Source organism: Lactuca serriola, chromosome 7 (assembly GCF_051521515.1).
Source record: "Lactuca serriola cultivar US96UC23 chromosome 7, Lser_US96UC23_V15, whole genome shotgun sequence".
Taxonomy (NCBI): Eukaryota; Viridiplantae; Streptophyta; class Magnoliopsida; order Asterales; family Asteraceae; genus Lactuca; species Lactuca serriola.
In genome coordinates this window covers 88,380,112-88,402,613 of record NC_136414.1, presented here as the reverse complement: position 1 = coordinate 88,402,613, position 22,502 = coordinate 88,380,112, and the positions used below count along the sequence as shown (strand labels likewise).

Below are 22,502 nucleotides of genomic sequence, written 5' to 3'. Positions count from 1 at the left end.
GGGTCGATTCCTGGTCAAAAATCAGTGGTTTCTAGTAAACATTGAGCATGGAGGGTACCTACTCACTGAAAGAGGATTGGAATGTGGTTTTTAGCCACCAAACACTAGTGTGTGTTCTTGGTGAGAGAGAGTATCTAGCAAAGATGAAGTTATATGGAATGAAACATGGACTCAACACTAGAAAAGGGATTAAAACACAAGAGAAGTGAATAATTACTTACATTCTTGAGGTTTCTTGATCAAACTCGAAATTGTAGAGACAGAGTAGAGAGAGAAAGCTTCTTAAAGTGTGAAAAGGGTGAAATGAAGGCCACTCAACCCTTATATAGGGTGAGTTTATAAGCACGGGTGGGGGTCCACCAGGCACTGACCGCAAACATTGTTTACGGCCGTACACGAGTTTACGGACGTAAACTCCCCCTGGGCCGTGAACTCTTTGCTTTTCTAGGGAATCGAGAGTTTTTCGCGCATTTTTCGTTTTCCGACATCTATGTAATTATGAAAATAACCCTAGTTTATTTACTTAACCCAAGAATTTTGACGAAAAATTTAATAAAAAAGTAAATTTTATTAACAGAAGTGGGTTACAATAACGAAATAAATTTCGGGTTGTCACAACAAAAAAATTCAAACAAAGGGCCCAATCGGGTTCGAACCGGTGACCTCTTGATCTGCAGTCAAATTCTCTACCACTGAGCTATAGACCCATTTTGATGGTTATTTGAAGCATTGATTTATATTATTCGACATTCGAAAAAAAGAAGACTGAAAGGTGTTGATAGATCAAGTTGGAGCGCCTTGAAAATGATTTTTATAGAAAAAAGTACTTACTTGGCATGCTACTAACCTAAGTATAAATTTAGGGCAAACCTTAAAAGAAATGACCATCTAAAGCTGGTGAATTCATAAGCATGGTTTTGTATAGAAAACTAGTCACTGAGTTTGTATAAATGATAACTTTTCATTATAAGTAAATTGTCGTTTGTATCGAAAAATCGTTATTATCGAGTTATGAATATGAAAGTATGTTTACCAATAAAATCCCATATTTCGTAACATGTTTGATGATTTCTATATGAAAAGTATATTCTGTTTGAAAATCCTGGTTACCACCACCAGTATGTATAGTAGTTTTATTTGTTAAAATAAAACCGTAGACTGTTTGAAAATCCTTGTTACCTTCCAGTAAATAGATATGTACTTTTATTAATTGAAATAAAACTATAGAAGAAAGAATTTCCATGAACAAAGGTTGGTTATTACTTATTGTGAGTCGTATAACCATACTAATATGACCAGTGACCTCCTTGACGTTTCTTCCGGCGTCGTATGAATAAAAAATTTGTCACCCTAGGCGTGCCCGCCTAACTGTAGCTAACAGTTTAGGTTGGGATTGTCGGTCCCGAATAAATGTATTCACAAATTTGACGATCCCCCTCCAGGAGACTCTAGTTATACTAACGGTGAGGATTTATTGGTACCCCGAGGGGCATAATGAAGATCAGTCTCACAATCTTGTAATAATTAGTTTACGTATTTTTCGGTTGTTCTCGAGTTCGAAATCGTTTGTAACGATGTAGAGTACGAATAATTATACATAAATAATTATTTAGCAAGATACTCTAAGTTTGTATTCGTAGAAATGGATAAAATAAATCTGACATAGTTTATATGTTTGGCTTTGCATGAAGTCTGAATCTGTAAGATTGTTAATCAAATCCCACAATATACCTATTATAGTTTAAATGTTTTGTTACCTTCATGTATTGTTTTGGACACTATGCAATTATAATTTAGAAAATGTCCCTTATGCTCCGCATATTACAAAAGGGATAAATATGTCTAAATGTTTGATAGAAAACCGTTATAATTGTATCAGTATTTAAGTTATGAAAACTTTCAGGTTTGACTTGTATTCCCCCCTGAAAACCTGAAAAACTTAGAAAAGCGTAGGGGTATGAACTCACTGTTGGTTGGATGCAGAGGATTGAACTGGACGATTCTTGAGTTGCTCTATGTTGCACTTAACAGAAATTCTAATATCAAATGAATACATATATATATATATATATATATATATATATATATATATATATATATATATATATATATATATATATTTAAATTAGCGATTTCGTTAGATAAGTGTTAGATAAACACTTGGTTTTGGCTAAGGAATGTTATTCGGAATTGGTTGGATCGAGGAAAACAGACTTTTCCCACGAATGAGCTGTTTACGGCCGTAAAGGGAGTTTACGGCTGTGAACTGGGTTTACGGTCTATGGATTTACGGCCCATGGGTTTACGACTGTAAACACTGGACGAGATGTGCGATTTTCGGTGTTTAAGGGTCATTTCTAGCCTCTTGGAATTATTTTAAGCCTTGTGTAAAGCTCAAAGTAGGTTTTAAAGGCCAATATTCGATCTAAAATGGAGTTTACGGCCATTGAAGGGTGTACGGCTGTAAACCCATTCCAAGTTTATGATTTGCGTCGATTCCTGGTCAAAAATCAGTGGTTTCTAGTAAACATTAAGCATGGAGGGTACTTACTCACTGAAAGAGGCTTGGAATTTGGTTTTTAGCCACAAAACACTAGTGTGTGTTCTTGGTGAGAGAGAGAGTATCTAGCAAAGGTGAAGTTATATGGAATGAAACATGGACTCAACACTAGAAAAGGGATTAAAACACAAGAGAAGTGAATAATTACTTACATTCTTGAGGTTTCTTTATCAAACTCGAAATGCTAGAGACAGGGTCGAGAGATAAAGCTTCTTAAAGTGTGAAAAGGGTGAAATGAAGGCCACTCAACCCTTATATACGCTGAGTTTATAACCACGGGTGGGGGTCCTTTACGCCCTGGGCCGTGAACTCTTTGCTTTTCTAGGGAATCGAGAGTTTCCGCGCATTTTCGTTTTCCGACACGTTTGTAATTATGACAATAACCCTAGTTTAATTACATAACCCAAGAATTTTGACGGAAAATTTAATAAAATAGTAAATTTTATTAACAGAAGTGGGTTACAATAACGAAATAAATTGCGGGTTGTCACAAAAAAAAATTCAAACAAAGGGCCCAACCGGGTTCGAACCGGTGACCTCTTGATCTGCAGTCAATGCTCTACCACTGAGCTATGGACCCATTTTGATGGTTATTTGAAGCATTGATTTATATTATTCAACATTCGAAAAAAGGAAGACTGAAAGGTGTTGATAGATCAAGTTGGATCGCCTTGAAAATGATTTTTATAAAAAAAGTACTTATTTGGCATGTTACTAACCTAAATAAAAATTTAGGACAAACGTTAACAGAAATGGCCATCTAGAGCTAGTGAGTTCATAAGCATGGTTTTGTATTGAAAACTAGTAACTGAGTTTGTATAAATGATTTCTTTTCATTATAAGTAAATTGTCGTTTGTGTCGAAAATTCGTTATTATCGAGTTATGAATATGAAAGTATGTTTACCAATAAAATCCCATATTTTGTAACATGTTTGATGATTTCTATATGAAAAGTATATTCTATTTGAAAATCCTGGTTACGACCGGTATGTATAGTAGTTTTATTTGTTAAAATAAAACCGTAGACTGTTTCCCTAAACTGTAGACTGTTTGAAAATCCTGGTTACCTTCCAGTAAATAGATATGTAGTTTTGTTAATTGAAATAAAACTATAGAAGAAAGAATTTCCATGAACAAAGGTTGGTTATTACTTATTGTGAGTCGTATAACCATACTAATATGACCAGTGACCTCATTGACGTTTATGAATAAAAAATTTGTCACCCCAGGCGTGCCCACCTAACTGTTGCTAACAGTTCAGGTTGGGATTGTCGGTCCCGAATAAATATATTCACAAATTTCACGCTCTCCCTCCAGGAGACTCTAGTTATACTAACGGTGAGGATTTATTGGTACCCCGAGGGGCATAATGAAGATCAGTCTCACAATCTTGTAATAATTAGTTTACATATTTTTCGGTTGTTCTCGAGTTCCAAATCGTTTGTAACGGTGTAGAGTACGAATAATTATACATAAATAATTATTTAGCAAGATACTCTACGTTTGTATTCGTAGAAATGGATAAACTAAATCTGACATAGTTTATATGTTTGGCATTGCATGAAGTCTGAATATGTAAGACTGGTAATCGAATCCCAAAATATACCTATTATAGTTTGAATGTTTAGTTACGTTCATGTATTGTTTTGGAAACTATGCAATTATAATTTAGAAAACGTCCCTTATGGTCCGCATATTACAAAAGGGATAAATATGTCTAAATGTTTGATAGAAAACCTTTATAGTTGTATCATTTTTTAAGTTATGAAAACTTTTAGGTTTGACTTGTATTCCCCTTCTGAAAACCTAAAAAACTCAGAAAAGCGTAGGGGTATGAACTCACTGTTGGTTGGATGCAGAGGATTGAACCGGATGATTCTTGAGTTGCTCTATGTTGCACTTCATGGAAATTCTAATATCAAATGAATACATATAGCTAATTAAATTATCGATTTTGTTAGATAAGTGTTAGATAAACACTTGGTTTTGGTTAAGGAATGTCATCGGGAATTGGTTGGATCGAGGAAAACAGACTTCTTCCCACGAACGAGCTGTCAAATTTCACGCTCTCCCTCCAGGAGACTCTAGTTATGCTAACGGTGAGGATTTATTGGTACCCCGAGGGGCATAATGAAGATTAGTCTCACAATCTTGTAATCATTAGTTTACGTATTTTTCGGTTGTTCTCGAGTTCGAAATCGTTTGTAACGGTGTAGAGTACGAATAATTATACATAAATAATTGTTTAGCAAGAAACTCTAAGTTTGTATTCGTAGAAATGGATAAACTAAATCTGACATAGTTTATATGTTTGGCATTGCATGAAGTCTGAATCTGTAAGACTGGTAATCGAATCCCAAAATATACCTATTATAGTTTGAATGTTTAGTTACGTTCATGTATTGTTTTGGAAACTATGCAATTATAATTTAGAAAACGTCCCTTATGCTCTGCATATTACAAAAGGGATAAATATGTCTAAATGTTTGATAGAAAACCTTTATAGTTGTATCATTTTTTAAGTTATGAAAACTTTTAGGTTTGACTTGTATTCCCCCCCTGAAAACCTAAAAAACTCAGAAAAGCGTAGGGGTATGAACTCACTGTTGGTTGGATGCAGAGGATTGAACCGGACGATTCTTGAGTTGCTCTATGTTGCACTTCATGGAAATTCTAATATCAAATGAATACATATATGTATTTAAATTATCGATCTCGTTAGATAAGTGTTAGATAAACACTTGGTTTTGGTTAAGGAATGTCATCGGGAATTGGTTGGATCGAGGAAAATAGACTTCTTCCCACGAACGAGCTGTCAAATTTCACGCTCTCCCTCCATAAGACTCTAGTTATGCTAACGGTGAGAATTTATTGGTACCCCGAGGGGCATAATGAAGATTAGTCTCACAATCTTGTAATCATTAGTTTACGTATTTTTCGGTTGTTCTCGAGTTCGAAATCGTTTGTAACGGTGTAGAGTACGAATAATTATACATAAATAATTGTTTAGCAAGAAACTCTAAGTTTGTATTCGTAGAAATGGATAAACTAAATCTGACATAGTTTATATGTTTGGCATTGCATGAAGTCTGAATCTGTAAGACTGGTAATCGAATCCCAAAATATACCTATTATAGTTTGAATGTTTAGTTACGTTCATGTATTGTTTTGGAAACTATGCAATTATAATTTAGAAAACGTCCCTTATGCTCCGCATATTACAAAAGGGATAAATATGTCTAAATGTTTGATAGAAAACCTTTATAGTTGTATCATTTTTTAAGTTATGAAAACTTTTAGGTTTGACTTGTATTCCCCCCTGAAAGCCTAAAAAACTCAGATAAGCTTAGGGGTATGAACTCACTGTTGGTTGGATGTAGAGAATTGAACTGGACGATTCTTGAGTTGCTCTATGTTACACTTCATGGAAATTCTAATATCAAATGAATACATATATGTATTTAAATTATCGATTTCGTTAGATAAGTGTTAGATAAACACTTGGTTTTGGTTAAGGAATGTCATCGGGAATTGGTTGGATCGAGGAAAACAGACTTCTTCCCACGAATGAGCTGTTTACGGTCGTAAAGGGAGTTTACGGCTGTTAACTGGGTTTGCGGTCCATGGGTTTACGGCCCATGGGTTTACGACTGTAAACACTGGACGAGATGTGCGATTTTCGGTGTTTAAGGGTCCTTTCTAGCCTCTTGGAATTATTTTAAGCCTTGTGCAAAGCTCAAAGTAGGATTTAAAGGCCAATATTCGATCTAAAATGGAGTTTACGACCGTTGAAGGGTGTATGGCCGTAAACCCATTCCAAGTTTATGATTTGGGTCGATTCCAGGTCAAAAATCAGTGGTTTCTAGTAAACATTGAGCATGGAGGGTACTTACTCACTGAAAGAGGCTTGGAATGTGGTTTTTAGCCACCAAACACTAGTGTGTGTTCTTGGTGAGAGAGAGAGAGTATCTAGCAAAGATGAAGTTATATGGAATGAAACATGGACTCAACACTAGAAAAGGGATTAAAACACAAGAGAAGTGAATAATTACTTACATTCTTGTGGTTTCTTGATCAAACTCGAAATTGTAGAGACAGAGTAGAGATATAAAGCTTCTTAAAGTGTGAAAATGGTGAAATGAAGGCCACTCAACCCTTATATAGGCTGAGTTTATAACCACGGGTGGGGGTCCACCAGGCACTGACCACAAACAGAGTTTACAGCCGTACACGAGTTTACGGACGTAAACTCGCCCTGGGCCGTGAACTCTTTGCTTTTCTAGGGAATCGAGAGTTTTCGCGCATTTTCGTTTTCCGACACATGTAATTATGACAATAACCCTAGTTTAATTACTTAACCCAAGAATATTGACGGAAAATTTAATAAAAAAGAAAATTTTATTAACAGAAGTGAGTTACAATAACGAAATAAATTTCGGGTTGTCAAATGCTCAACCGGGTTCGAACCGGTGACCTCTTGAACTGCAGTCAAATGCTCTACCACTGAGCTATGGACCCATTTTGATGGTTATTTTAAGCATTGATTTATATTATTCAACATTCGAAAAAAAGAAGACTGAAAGGTGTTGATAGATCAAGTTGGAGCGCCTAGAAAATGATTTTTATATAAAAAAAAGTACTTATTTGGCATGCTATTAACCTAAATAAAAATTTTGGACAAACCTTAAAAGAAATGACCATCTAAAGCTGGTGAGTTCATAAGCATGGTTTTGTATTGAAAACTTGTAACTGAGTTTGTATATATGATTTCTTTTCATTATAAGTAAATTGTCGTTTGTATTGAAAAATCGTTATTATCGAGTTATGAATATGAAAGTATGTTTACCAATAAAATCCCATATTTTGCAACATGTTTGATGATTTCTATATGAAAAGTATATTATGTTTGAAAATCCTAGTTACCACCAGTATGGATAGTAGTTTTATTTGTTAAAATAAAACCGTAGACTGTGTCCCTAAACCGTAGACTGTTTGAAAATCCTGGTTACCTTCCAGTAAATAGATGTGTAGTTTTATTAATTGAAATAAAGCTATAGAAGAATGAATTTCCATGAACAAAGGTTGGTTATTACTTATTGTGAGTCGTATAACCATACTAATATGACCAGTGACCTCCTTGACGTTTATGAATAAAAAATTTGTCACCCCAGGCGTGCCCACCTAACTGTAGCTAACAGTTCAGGTTGAGATTGTCGGTCCCGAATAAATGTATTCACAAATTTCACGCTCTCCCTCCAGGAGACTCTAGTTATACTAACGGTGAGGATTTATTGGTACCCCGAGGGGCATAACGAAGATCAGTCTCACAATCTTGTAATAATTAGTTTACGTATTTTTCGGTTGTTCTCGAGTTCGAAATCGTTTGTAACGGTGTAGAGTACAAATAATTATACATAAATAATTATTTAGCAAGATACTCTAAGTTTGTATTCGTAGAAAAGGATAAACTAAATCTGACATAGTTTATACGTTTGGCTTGGGATGAAGTCTGAATCTGTAAGACCGGTAATGAAATCCCAAACAATACCTATTATAGTTTGAATGTTTAGTTACGTTCATGTATTGTTTTGGAAACTATGCAATTATAATTTAGAAAACGTCCCTTATGCTCCGCATATTACAAAAGGGATAAATATGTCTAAATGTTTGATAGAAAACCGTTATAATTGTATCAGTTTTTAAGTTATGAAAACTTTTAGGTTTGACTTGTATTCCCCCCCTGAAAACCTGAAAAACTCAGAAAAGCGTACCGGTATGAACTCACTGTTGGTTGGATGCAGACGATTGAACTTGACGATTCTTGAGTTGCTGTATGTTGCACTCAATGGAAATCCTGATATCAAATGAATACATATATGTATTTAAATTAGTGATTTCGTTAGATAAGTGTTAGATAAACACTTGTTTTTGGTTAAGGACTGTCATCGGGAATTGTTTGGATCGAGGAAAACAGACTTTTTCCCACGAATGAGTTGTTACGACCGTAAAAGGAGTTTACAGTTGTGAACTGGGTTTGCGGTCCATGGGTTTATGGCCCATGGGTTTACGACTGTAAACACCGGACGAGATGTGTGATTTTCGGTGTTTCGGGGTCCTTTCTAGCCTCTTGGAATTATTTTAAGCCTTGTGCAAAGCTCAAAGTAGAATTTAAAGGCCAATATTCGACCTACGGCCATTGAAGGGTGTACGTCCGTAAACCCATTCCAAGTTTACGATTTGGGTCGATTCCAGGTCCAAAATCAGTGATTTCTAGTAAACATTGAGCATGGAGGGTACTTACTCATTGAAAGAGGCTTGGAATGTGGTTTTTAGCCACCAAACACTAGTGTGTGTTCTTGGTGAGAGAGAGAGTATCTAGAAAGGATGAAGTTATATGGAATGAAACATGGACTCAACACAAGAAACGGGATTAAAACACAAGAGAAGTGAATAATTACTTACATTCTTGAGGTTTCTTAATGAAACTCGAAATTATAGAGAGAGACTAGAGAGAGAAAGCTTCTTAAAGTGTGAAAAGGGTGAAATGAAGGCCACTCAACCCTTATATAGGCTGAGTTTATAGCCACGGGTTGGGGTCCACCAGGCACTGTGTAGCACCTGGTTTTTGGTACGTAAAATTTATCTTATTGTTCTTCATTTTTAGCCTTCGACTCGGCGAGTTGCAGGTCTGACTCGCTGAGTAGGGACGGGATCCAGAACACCTTTAAGTTGGCGACTCGGCGAGTCGCAACTGTCTGATGAAACCCTAAATTTCAAGGGTTTGCACCCTATTTAAACCCTCAATTCCACCCCAAGCTCGCCCCCATTCACCCTCAGAGCTCCCAACATCGTTTTGCCCTCATTCCTTTTGAGATTAAAGTGTTTTTGTGTCTTCTTGAAGTTTTTGAGGAGGAAGAAGTGTAGATCAAGAAGAGGAGAAGGAGGCCAAGCATCTTTGTGACATCTCAATGTTTTCCCTTGAGGTATAGCTCGTTTCCCCTCTGTTTTCAAGCTTGTAGTCTCTATTAGCTTCATGAAAGTCCCTCTTGAGCATTCCCCAAGCTTGTTTGTGCATTGTGGGTTGTATTAAGTTGATAGCCTTTAGAAGGAGAACTCGTCGAGTCAACGCCCAACTCGACGAGTAGAGACGGGTTGCAGGACAATCGATTGGATAGGGACTCGGCGAGTTGGAGAGCCAACTCGGCGATTCGGGTCAACTGAAAGTTGACTCTGGCTTTGACTTTTGAGTTGATCAAGATTAAAATAGTCATTTTAACCAAGGGTCAGTTAGCGGTGTTTGATTGAGTGTTCTGTGGGAATTATAGCCGGAGCATTTCCGGAGCAGCAGCAGCAGCAGACAGTCAATTCCCACACATGCCAGAAGCTATTTCGAGGTGAGTTTCCTTCCAGTAGGAACGGGTCTAAGGCACCATGGTCGGCCTGTATAGACGAAACGTTAGTATTAGAGTGTGGGCCGAGCCCGTATCGCTTGGTTGAGTTGATTATGATATGTGCAAGTATGATAGAGTTGTATATACTTGTTGTCTGTGTGATACTTGTATATTATGGGTTCGCGGTTGAGTGTGGGCAAGGCCCGTATCTCTCCGAGAGTGGAGTGTGGGCTAGGCCCGTATCTCCCAGATAGTAGAGTGTCGGCGAGGCTCGTATCTTCCGGCTAGCGGAGTGTGGGCAAGGCCGGTAACTCCTAGCTTCATGTTGTATGTTGTATGCGTGTATGGTATGAGGTATTATAAGGGAGCTCACTAAGCTTCGTGCTTACAGTTTAAAGTTTTGATTCCAGGTACCTTTTCAGCTAAGGGAAAGGAGTCGGCGCGGTAGCGACATATCACACACACTCTTGTTTTCCGCACTATGGGTCTCTGGGATGTACTCTGAATTATTACTATGGCATTACCGGTTTTCAGACATGAATTATTATTATGAATGTTTTGTAATGATGTTTTTATGTTTTGACCTAAATTTAAAAATGAAATTTTTAACCGGTATTTTTGGGGTGTTACAAGTTGGTATCAGAGCCCTGGTTTGAGGGATTCGGACACATCTTCGGGGTGTCTGAACTCAAATTGAGGGGTCAAAAGATTTTAAAAAAGAAAATGTTTTCTAAAAGGTTAAGTAAAGTACTTTAAGAAGGAACGAAGTGTGTGATGTGCGCAACCGGTCGAGCTCAAGTAAGTATTCCCCAAAGTACCCATACAAGTTTATGTTGTGTTTATCAGTTTTAGTAGAACAGCATGCTAGAATAGGACTAAGGATCTAGGAGTGATGCCTTATGTGCCTGCTTTATGTGCTTCAGTGTATGAAAATTACATGCTAGATTTGAGTAGACAGCAGTAGGATAGCCTGTTAGGGGTTATGCCTGATAGAATGAGTTTAGCATTATATGCTAGTTCAGTTCTCTCTATAGAAGCAGAGTTGTTTGAGATTGTTCCCGTAGTTCGAATGCTGCTTGCTTTGTGCTTTGTGGGACTCTGAGTGATGGGAGTTAGCCATTAGGTGAATACGTCACGTCACATCTGATCAGGGTTGAATAATCTTACAGTGCGGGATTTGACCCTATTGCGCAGCTCTCGTTTGAGTCTAACCGTTGTAGGGACGAGTCTGTTACTCGAAGGATTATTTAAGCCTCTTCACATGTGATGGTATTCAGGTAATGGCTAATTGGCATCACAAGGAGGCCTTCAGCAGCTGAGGAATGGGTAGGGTAGAGTCAGAGATTTCCCTAGGGCAAGCCTAGGATAAGTATAGCAGTGATCAGTGGTAGTGAAAGGGAGATGGTGGAGTCGAGGCAGTCCTTGGAGAAGGTACGGATAGATGTGGAAGGTAGTATGGGCCCATACTACTGAAAGTAGAGGATCCGTACCCGAACCAAGGAAGCCCAAGATAAGACCAGTGAACTTGTAGTAGATGCGACCCCTCAAGAACTATCCGTATCACTAACGATTAATATTTATGTATTGCATAATGGTGGTACTACGATCGAGGCCGATAGACGGCGGTTCTGGAGAGGGATCGGGCTCGGGATCAGGTTCCGAGCCAGTAGATGAGGGGCTATGCGAGTTCATCGCGTCAGAGATCACCAGGGGTATCCTTGAGTCCACCCCCATTATCTTCGGGTCGATCAAGGAAGGGATAATCGAGCTGATGGAAGATCGCCTTCGGGCATTCAGGAGCGACATGGCATCTGGCCAGTCGGGATCTCGCACACTGTCCTTCAAGGACTTCAGGGGCAGTGGTGCGCCGGATTTTCACGGGGCGAAAGACCCCATAGCTGCCAGACGATGGCTTGCCGACATTGAGTCTGCACAGATGATTAGCTTCTGCCCTGAGGGGTCGAAGGTGAGGTTCGTAGCAGGGTGTTTAAGAGATCCAGCTAGGGATTGGTGAGAGTCCATGGGGGACTCATTGGGAGCCTCGGTTGTCGAGGCTATGACTTGGTCGGACTTTGCGACCAGGTTCAGGGTGGAGTTCGTGCCAGCTGTCGAGCTTCAGCAGCTGGCCAGGGAGTTCTTGGACATGAGGCAGACGACGGAGATTGTGACGACGATCATCGCCAAGTTCCGGGAGAGGGCACTGTTGGTGCCCCAGTATGCGGGTGATGAGGATATGAGGAGGACCCGTTATCATGACATGCTACGGGCTGACATCCGGGAGCATGATAGTTTTTCAGCTTGCCCTACCCTGGATTCCATGATTTCCAGGGCGAGGGAAAGGGAGATTGATTTGGAGCACATTCGGAAGAGGAAATAAAAGGCGGGGCAGGTGGTTGGGGCTTCAGGGAAGAAGCCCATGGGAACAGATGGGAGGCCGAAAGGCCAAGGAGGGTCGGGCCGCTACAAGTGCTACAAGTGCGGCAAGGCAGGGCACTTTAGCAGGGATTGTACTACTCCTGCTTCGGTTATTCAGACATCAGAGTTGCTGTGTTTTCACTGCAACCAGAGGGGCCACAAGAAGGCCAATTGTCCCCGGTTGACAGCATCTGCGCCAGTGAAGGTGCCAGCTCCAGCGACCTTGCGGATCACTGATGGCTGGCAAGGCAAGGCAGAGGCTCTGGTGGTGAGGAGCCGGACATTTCAGCTGACTACCGAGGAGGCTCGCGCCGTACCCGACGTGATGACGCGTATGATTCTTTCCCACTACTTTATTTTATGATGTTATGATATTGATATGTGCTCTGTGTGTATATGTATGCATTAGGATCGTTCCATGTGAACGACATCCTAGTTCAGGTGTTGTTCGACTCGGGTGCCTCCCGATCATTTGTTTCCCTTGCGCTTAGCCAGAAGTTTTCTGAGTCTTCGGGCGTATTGGATTGCCCTTTAGAGGTAGAGATTGTTAATGATCGATCGGTGCGAGCATCGATGGTGTTTCGGGATTGCGTATTGCGTTTGTTTGAGGAGCGCTACTTGGTAGATTTGGTTCCCATTCCATTGCGTGGGAACAAGGTGATTATAGGCATGGATTGGTTGAGCCCTAATGGGGCGGTGATAGATTACGCACAGCAGCTTGTGCGAGTCAGGACCCCAGGTGGGGGAGAGTTAGTGATTCATGGCGAGAGGCCACATTGTGGACCCACAGTATGTTCAGCAGCGAAGGCTAGACGCTACCTTCAGCAGGGATGCGCAGGGTATGTCGCATACGTGATGGATACCCGGGAGGTGGGTAAGGCGACGGTGAGCGAGGTTCCAGTGGTGCGAGACTACGCTAATGTGTTTCCGGAGGAACTTGCTGGAATACCTCCGGAGCGTCAGGTAGATTTCAGGATCGATTTAGTTCCTGGAGCGGCTCCGATAGCCAAGGCACCCTACTGATTGGCTCCTCCCGAGATGCAGGAGTTGTCTACGCAGCTGCAGGAGCTGCTAGACAAGGGATTTATTCGTCCGAGCAGTTCACCCTGGGGAGCCCCGATCCTGTTTGTGAAGAAGAAGGTTTTGGGTTTTGAGCAATCTATCACTCCTAAGTGTACATGCAACCCTAAATACCTTGGATCTATGTTTTCTCTATTATACATGCAATTATGAACTTTCCAAGGTATTGTTCTATTCTAGCATACAAAACTTTGAATAACACAAGTTAGAATAACATACCTTTTGTTGGTGTTTGTCTTCATGAAGCTTGAGTGCCTAGTGCCCCAAGTGTCACACCTCAAATGGTTCGCACAACACCATAAGCACTTGGAATAACATAGAGAGAAATTAGAACACTTCAAGAATTGGCTTGCCCTCCATGCATATCATGTCACCGATTTTCCCAAGAAAGAGATCATTATATAGTGTGTTACAATTAGGGTAAACCCTAATTGTCATGGCTATCCATTTCCATGGATCCATGGGTTCAAATACACCATGGAGCATCCATGGAGCATCCAATGGGTTTTAGCCCAACTTGATAATCCATGGAGCATTAGCCCACTATATAAGTATGGATGATTTACACAATCAACCCATATATATAATTAGTCTTCTTTTGATCACATAATTAATTCTAAATTAATTATTGATCAATACTAATTAAATAATCTTATTAATATATTAGAACTTATAATATATTAGTAAACCTTAAGTGTTATTTCTCTCATTTTAGTCTATCCAAGTGCATGATGCCATGCAACCCAAATGGACCATGCCGGGTCGGGTCAAGTCTTACCAATTATAGTTATGGACTTAGACATTAATCCAACAGTCTCCCACTTGGATAAGTCTAAAACTATTATTGCAAGTATGACTTCAAAACCCGACTAGCAATCGTAGCTCTCAAAAGCTTCTGTCGATCTCTGACCTTGTCGATGAACTCTAACCTCTGTCGATGACTTGTCCATTAGATAAGTGATCATATATTCATCCATTCTAGATATCATATGGACTGAGACATAGATTATAATCATTCTCTCTGTCCATTTGTTGTTTCCTGATTTCTGATTTATGACGACTGACTAATTGAACAAATCAAATCAGTCCAGGCCCGGCCGAGCACTTACTTTTGTCATCACTAAATCATCGAGGGGCCCACAGATATCGCTTTTATCCCTTTGAGGGTAAAAGGAATGGATAAAATTTGACTCATATGCTTGTACTGACTACTTATTGAATCATACACAAAGGCACGTTTTATAGCATCGAGTTACCAATGCGTTTTCCCACAATCAATGTATAACCAACTCATAGGCAACAAATCATATCTCTAGGTTTGAAGAATATAAGATATTATCGTCTCATGATTCACTCGTGATAAAATCCATGAAGTGAATCCAAATGAGCATGGGTTTAATCTAATACTCAGCCCTTATGAGTACTCATGAACGTTGTAGCTATCATTGCATTGTCTAAAGCACTTTAGACAAATCATACAAGCCAAATTCACGACAGTCTTGATTCATATCTACTTCCAACATATGACCGACTGTGGATGGTTTGAATAACTTGGTCATTCGGGAGAATGACATAGTTATTCTGGAAGTCAAAACATGCAAAGTGAAACACAAAATAATACTAGTCCTATATGGCCTCAACACTTTGAGCGTAAATAAAACACCTTTTATCTAAGCACCATATTGATCACTCATTATTCATGTTTCGATTAATCAACTTAATACTTGAATTGAAACAGTAGTGATGCCATGCTCCAAGCATGCATACTATGTTTCTTTAAACAATAGCTATGCCATACTCCAAGTATGCACACTATGTTTACATATGGTCATCTCTTTCTGAAATGTATATCAATTGAACATGACTTCAATGATTCTCATTTCACAATCCCAATCCTGATTGTAAATGTAAGAATACCAAGTTCTTGTCATTTACCGTAATCTATGCAATCATCCTCTTGTAATGATATTCACACAAGTCACAAAGACTTGGCAACAATCATTACAAAATATTCCAATGGAAAGCAATTCCATGGAGATGAAGTCTCAAATTCTAAGTTCATTCCTTTGAACATCCTTCTTTGCATTAAGTTATTTAATCTTACACAGATTCAAAGAACAACTTCCACCTATGGAAACAATTCCATATTCCCATCTTGACCATCACTTTTGAACAAGAGTTGCCTCTTTCCAAAATATGTCAATACGATCCTTACTCTATACTTCCAATTGTCCATGAGTAACCAAACTTTGGAAAACCCCAAATTGTTCTCGACAATTGCTCAATCATCTTAGTCATATCCGGTTCTAATCCCTTTTCCCTTCTTAAGGCCCTAAGCATTAGGAAAATTTAGAATGGATGAATATTATAACACATGCAATCGATCCTATATCCGAAGCATATGGGATACGATTCATGCTATAAAATTTGTATTTTCCATGTTCTCATAATTCGAGCTATGAAGAGGGATGCCGTAATCATAATCGACTTTTGAGAAAGCAACATATATAGAAAGTCCTTATGTTGAACCATTCCAACATAACATTCATATATATTCTTGACTAAAGTTGACTAAAATCTCAATCTAAGCTTGTAGAATTGGAATGAAGTATAAATTTCTCTCCCTTAATTATAGTAAAACAGCTTTTACAAAGCGAGTTGAAACATTTGTTTTCTATAATTAACATTACTAACTTTCAACATAATCATCATGCTCCCACTAGCATAATGATTATTATCTAACTAGCATAACACTTTATGCTCCCACTAGCTTTGACATGTACCTAGAAATCAGTCAGATTTCTGATACTAGATTGCCTTGATAAGACTTTATCAAATCATACACTTGGAGTCTAATCCTTTCCTTAGATAGCTCACATGTGAGTCTAAACCTTTTCCATTCTCATTAGTTAGTGTGCCGGTTAACCACACACGCTCCACTAACGACATGAGAATGCAAACTTCACACTTGCTATCCACTTAAATCTACTTAGTGAAAGAGTTTCCTCACTACAATTTTCATGAATCGGAGAGAAACCTTATGACACTTAGATTTTGATGGTGTATGTGTTCCTATCCATGTGAATTTGACATAACCATAATCACACGACAAGGTTAATGACAAATCCAAATTCATATCGACTGAACTTGTGCAGTCTTAATTTCTTGCCACCTGGTAGCACAAGGGCCTGCCATTGCTTCCAACATGTTATGCAACCAGTTGAGAACTCTCAGAACTCCAATGCAAAACCAACTTTAACTGGAATGGGCACAGAATATGTCAACACGATAGGTTACAAACCTCGAGTCGTGGTCTAGTGATTAACGAAACTCTTGATTAGTTCTTGAATCTATCTTAAGATCCTTTTAAGACTCCCACTGACCTCTTGACATATAATATTCTCTTTGTCAAGAACCATTCCTTGACAAAAATGAATATTCAAGAGTTAGTGCAGATTCTTATCAAGTTAAACACTTCTCACAACTGTTCTAAGTTGGTCTTTGTTTTATCCAAAACATCACAACTTACCAATTTCAAATGTACAAGAGTAAGAACACATTTTACTCTACATTTAACAAGTGTTTTAAACCTTTCTTAAGATTATGTCACTCAAGGCTTAATCTTGGAGTATGACTCTAAGATTTAATTTTGGAACAAAGTATAATTTATCTTTAGATCTAACCATTTCAACAATTCACGATTCCTCTCCATAGTCAAACAAAATGAACTAAGGTGTCCTCAGAGGATCAGTTGTGACATGGTTTCATAATCACTAAGATAATCATAAAACAAGATACTCAAGTACTCTCCTATCTCTTCAGATTAGAGAAACTTTTATTTTTCTGCCTTATTTGATTCTTCTTACTCATTATGTCTATCATTGAAACTTATCCAATGATCCAGAACTATACTTAAACTTGTAAGTATAACCACATTTACTAAACTTTAGTAAATCATAATGAATAATCTTATCAACTTTGTGGTGGACCTGATCAGCGCACACCCAAGTGTATCTGATCCCTTTGTCCTTCACTTGATTCACATATACATGTGAACAAGGAATTAGACTTAATTTCCCAAATATATAAAAAAATTCTCATGATCATACAATACAAGTTGCATGATTCCAAGTTTCTATCCAACTGAAACTTGGGCGATGAGAATCGTTCCTTATTTGGTAAATTATGACACTTCCACTAATGAAACAATCAAATCCATTTACCCGTATTGCTTATCAATGGAAACATATAATCAACAATTTTTTTACAAATGCCATTGGAAGGATACTTAAAATAAATAAAATCAAAACCATTTTTATTTTTTTTTTAAAACTTTGCGGAAAAATTTATCCTTACAATCCATATGGAAAACTTGTTGTTATCTATTCCTAAGCAATATATCATAACTCTTAAGTAACAACTCAAAATTCTGATCACCGAACCATGCAATCGAAATGCATCTTCGCGATCAGAATCAGCATATACTTCCTTTAAGTTTCTTCACTTTTCCTTTGATTCTTAAAACATCAACATATGACCTCGTCACATTATGCAATAAGAATCTCATAAGAGAAACTTAATAGAGTTAGACAATGGACTTTACCTGAAGTAGAGTCAAACCTATTGACTTTACCATCCTTAAGATGTTTCAGGTAAATTTAGCAGCTTCGCAACCAATGTCTTTCCTTTGGCAATAGAATCATATGGACTCTTTGGAAACGGTACATGGGACTATCACAGACTTAACCTTTCTCTTTACCATTTGGTCAACCGAGTTGACTATGGCCGATCCCTTTCCATTGGGAAGAAAAAGTTTTTCCTGGACCTCCAATGTCACCATTTTTCAATGTCCAAATAGGTTTGGAAAGTAGATCTTCCAATCCAATTTGCTTTACTAATGCTCCAAATCATTGCTGATTTAGCATCATCAAGCAAATAGGTAAGATCATTAAGGGTCTTGCCGCGACCTGTCATCAGGGAGTGACTGAAGAACCAAGTCAGCAGCCAGCTACCTCGAGACTTCGACACCCGACTCTCCCGACTTGTCAATATGTGGCTTAATCCCCAAGATCTAAGCACATATAGACTTTTCTTGCCAATAGGGATTGAGTGACTTAGAACTTATCAAGTCTTAAAACTTGTGGGATAGGGAGATTTATTGGAGGAGGTGGATGAAGTGAAGTATGATTTCTAGTCCCACAAATGCCCAACAAAGGGATTGATCTTTCACCTTGATTGCCATTTGGGATATCATCTTCATTAGGAAGCTTGTTCCTAAAGATTTGGGAAGACCATAACTGTCTAAACTAGACATCTATAATGGGAGAAATTCAAGTTAGTTGATTTAAAGTCCTTAATATAACTCCCAATATGAAATATTAAGGCTAGGACCCAACAACCTATTTATAACTGGAAGAGGGATGTCGTAATCCAAATTATAAAATAGTTGAAGGTAGGTAAATGACGATTTACCAATTTCCACCATGAAAACGAAATATTTTATTATTAGGTTTTATTGGTTTTGAAACTCCTAGATCTTTTGAGATACATTGAACTTTCAACGGCATGTTTGAATCTCGATTGTGCCCTCTCAAGTTTGTGACTGGGATGCCGAGGATCACAAACAAGGTGTGAATAACCATACAAATTGACTTGGTACCCTCAACAATATTACCTAATCGATGTGCCGGTTAACCACACACGCTCCACCGATCTATAATAAAGTCAAGTTACCCTTTGCCACTCTTACCAGTCCATGTTAGTGTGCCGGTTAACCACACACGCTCCACTAACGACTTGATAAGATACAAAGTGTAATTTTATGGGCTAGCACCTTTTCACATTTTCCTAAGTAACTAAGATTGGGAATTTATAAGTGTTTAGTTACTTAGTATTTTTCATTATACTTTTAATGAAGGGAGAATTATAGTCCATTCCTACCCGTTCGGCTAACGACCCTCCACCAGTCAAGGAAGCGGTGGGTGAGAGTGGACACCATTAAACTGCCATTTTATAGGCAGTAACCTTATACCCCCCTTATAGACCGGCTTCGTGAATGAGGCATACTAACGGTAAGATTGACTTCCTCTTATACATATCTATATAATTAAAATTATAATAATAGTATAAGGGTTGAATTCTAAACTTTTTAAAATTTCAATGTTCAATTTGGAATTAAAGTATACATGAGGAGTAACTTTTCAAATTCCAAAACTTGAGGGCAAATTTTGAAACTATTTCAAGACTCTTTAAATCATAACTTATGAGTTTAATGGTTCATTAAAATGAAGACTCTTCATTTTAATGTAACCCCTTATTCTTTAAAAACACTTTAAAGAAGTGTCTCTTCAATATCCATAACTTGAGGACAAGTTATGGAGTCATTAAACTATTTAATGGAAAAAACTCTTACATTTTATGTAACCTACAAAACTTTTATGAGTTTTTAAGATTCATAAATATGACTTTTCACATAACTTGAAGACAAGTTACAAAAACATATTTTATGAACTTCTTTTAGACTAATATGGATTGAAAACAACTAAAACATAATTTTTTCATTATCAATCTAAACTAACTCATAAATCAAGGAAACATAAAATTCTTGAAAATTCATAACTTGAGGACAAGTTATGAACTCCATAAAATTTTCAACAAGATCATGAATTATATCACCAAACAATTTGCACACAATTCCTATGATCTAGCAAAACTCATAAGCATGATCATTCATAATCAACAATTTTCAAGAATAACATGAACACATATAAACTTGAAACTTTTATTATAGCATTGAAATTCGTTTAACATAATCATTACCACATTCAAAACAAGTTTTATAAGTCCAAAACAGTCAAATTTAATGATTCTAGACCAATTCCAACACCAAAACTCGAAAATATGCTGTCTGGGGGTCCAACTCGTCGAGTGCATGAACAAACTCGGCGAGTTGGATGCATTTAGCCTTGGACTCATCGAGCCCCTTCATGGACTCGGCGATTCTACTGGGAAGACAGCACCAAAAGTCGATTTTTAAGCAGTTTAAGCAAGTACAACAAGAAAACAAGCCTAGGCTCTGATACCACTGTTGGGTTTTTAGCAATCTAACACTCCTAAGTGTACATGCAACCCTAAATACCTTGGATCTATGTTTTCTCTATTATACATGCAATTATGAACTTTCCAAGGTATTGTTCAATTCTAGCATACAAAACTTTGAATAACACAAGTTAGAATAACATACCTTTTGTTGGTGTTTGTCTGCATGAAGCTTGAGTGCCTAGTGCCCCAAGTGTGACACCTCAAATGGTTCACACAACACCATAAGCACTTGGAATAACTTAGAGAGAAATTAGAACACTTCAAGAATCGGCTTGCCCTCCATGCATATCATGTCACCGATTTTCCCAAGAAAGAGATCATTATATAGTGTGTTACAATTAGGGTAAACCCTAATTGTCATGGCTATCCATTTCCATGGATCCATGGGTTCAAATACACCATGGAGCATCCAATGGGTTTTAGTCCAACTTGATAATCCATGGAGCATTAGCCCACTATATAAGTATGGATGATTTACACAATCAACCCATTAGTCTTCTTTTGATCACATAATTAATTCTAAATTAATTATTGATCAATACTAATTAAATAATCTTATTAATATATTAGAACTTATAATATATTAATAAACCTTAAGTGTTATTTCTCTCATTTTAGTCTATCCAAGTGCATGATGCCATGTAACCCAAATGGACCATGTCGGGTCGGGTCAAGTCTTACTAATTATAGTTATGGACTTAGACATTAATCCAACAGAAGGATGGGTCGCACCGGATGTGCATAGATTACCGAGAGCTGAATAAGGTAACGGTGAAGAACCGTTACCCACTCCCGAGGATTGATGACCTCTTTGATTAGTTGCAGGGAGCATCTTGGTTCTCCAAGATCGATTTGCGTTCAGGCTATCATCAGATGAGGGTTAGGGAGGAGGATATAAAGAAGACCGCGTTTCGGACGTGTTATGGCCATTATGAGTTCGTGGTGATGCCGTTTGGGCTCACCAATGCTCCTGCCGTGTTCATGGACCTCATGAACCGGGTGTGTAGGCCAATGCTGGATCGGTCTGTGATAGTTTTCATTGACGACATCTTGGTTTATTTCAAGACACAGGAGGAGAACGAGGAGCATCTAAGGGAGGTTTTGGAGACCCTGAGGAGGGAGAGCTTGTACGCCAAGTTCTCCAAATATGAGTTTTGGTTACGCGAGGTGCAGTTCCTTGGGCATCTCGTCAACCAGGACGTGATTTCAGTAGACCCGGCCAAGGTGGAGGCCGTGATAAGGTGGGAGGTTCCGAAGTCTCCATCTGAGATTCAGAGTTTCCTAGGATTGGCAGGCTACTATCGTAGATTCATTCGGGATTTCTCCAAGATAGTCGTACCCTTGAAACGGTTGACTAGGAAAGCTATGGTCTTTCGGTGGGGGCCTGAGCAGCAGGCAGCGTTCGAGACTCTGAGGTAGAGATTGTGCGAGGTGCCAATCTTAGCCATGCCTGAGGGCATGGAGGATTTTGTGGTATACTGTGATGCGTCAATCTCAGGCCTAAGTGCAGTGTTCATGCAGAGGGGGCATGTCATTGCTTATGCCTTGAGGCAGCTGAAGCCTCACGAGGCGAACTACCCGACACATGACTTGAAGTTGGGGGCTGTGGTTTTCGCCCTCAAGATTCGGCGACATTACCTCTACGGGGTTCGATGTACCATTTACACGGACCATAAGAGTTTGAGGTACCTCATGGATCAGCCGAATCTGAACATGAGGCAGCGTCGGTGGCTGGACGTGGTGAAGGATTATGATTGTGAGATCCTTTACCACCCAGGAAAGGCCAATGTGGTGGTCGATACGCTTAGCCGCAAAGCGACACAGATCAGGGATATTTGCATGAGGATGACTGTGGTGACTCCCCTGTTGGAGCAGATTCGGGAGGCTCAACAGGAGGCTATGAAGGAGGAGCATCGGAAGAGTGAGGGAATAGTGGGTCAAGTCACCTCTTTCG

At 38.6% G+C, this 22,502-nt stretch overlaps 2 non-coding genes across 2 annotated transcripts; both read right to left on the bottom strand.

Annotated features, from left to right (window-relative positions):
- Nucleotides 1-635: 635 nt before the first annotated feature.
- TRNAC-GCA (transfer RNA cysteine (anticodon GCA)) lies at nucleotides 636-707 on the bottom strand. Its single transcript has one exon. It is a non-coding gene; the product is annotated as a tRNA-Cys (tRNA).
- A 2,362-nt stretch (nucleotides 708-3,069) lies between these two features.
- On the bottom strand, nucleotides 3,070-3,140 carry TRNAC-GCA (transfer RNA cysteine (anticodon GCA)). Its single transcript has one exon. It is a non-coding gene; the product is annotated as a tRNA-Cys (tRNA).
- Between the last annotated feature and the right edge of the window lie 19,362 nt (nucleotides 3,141-22,502).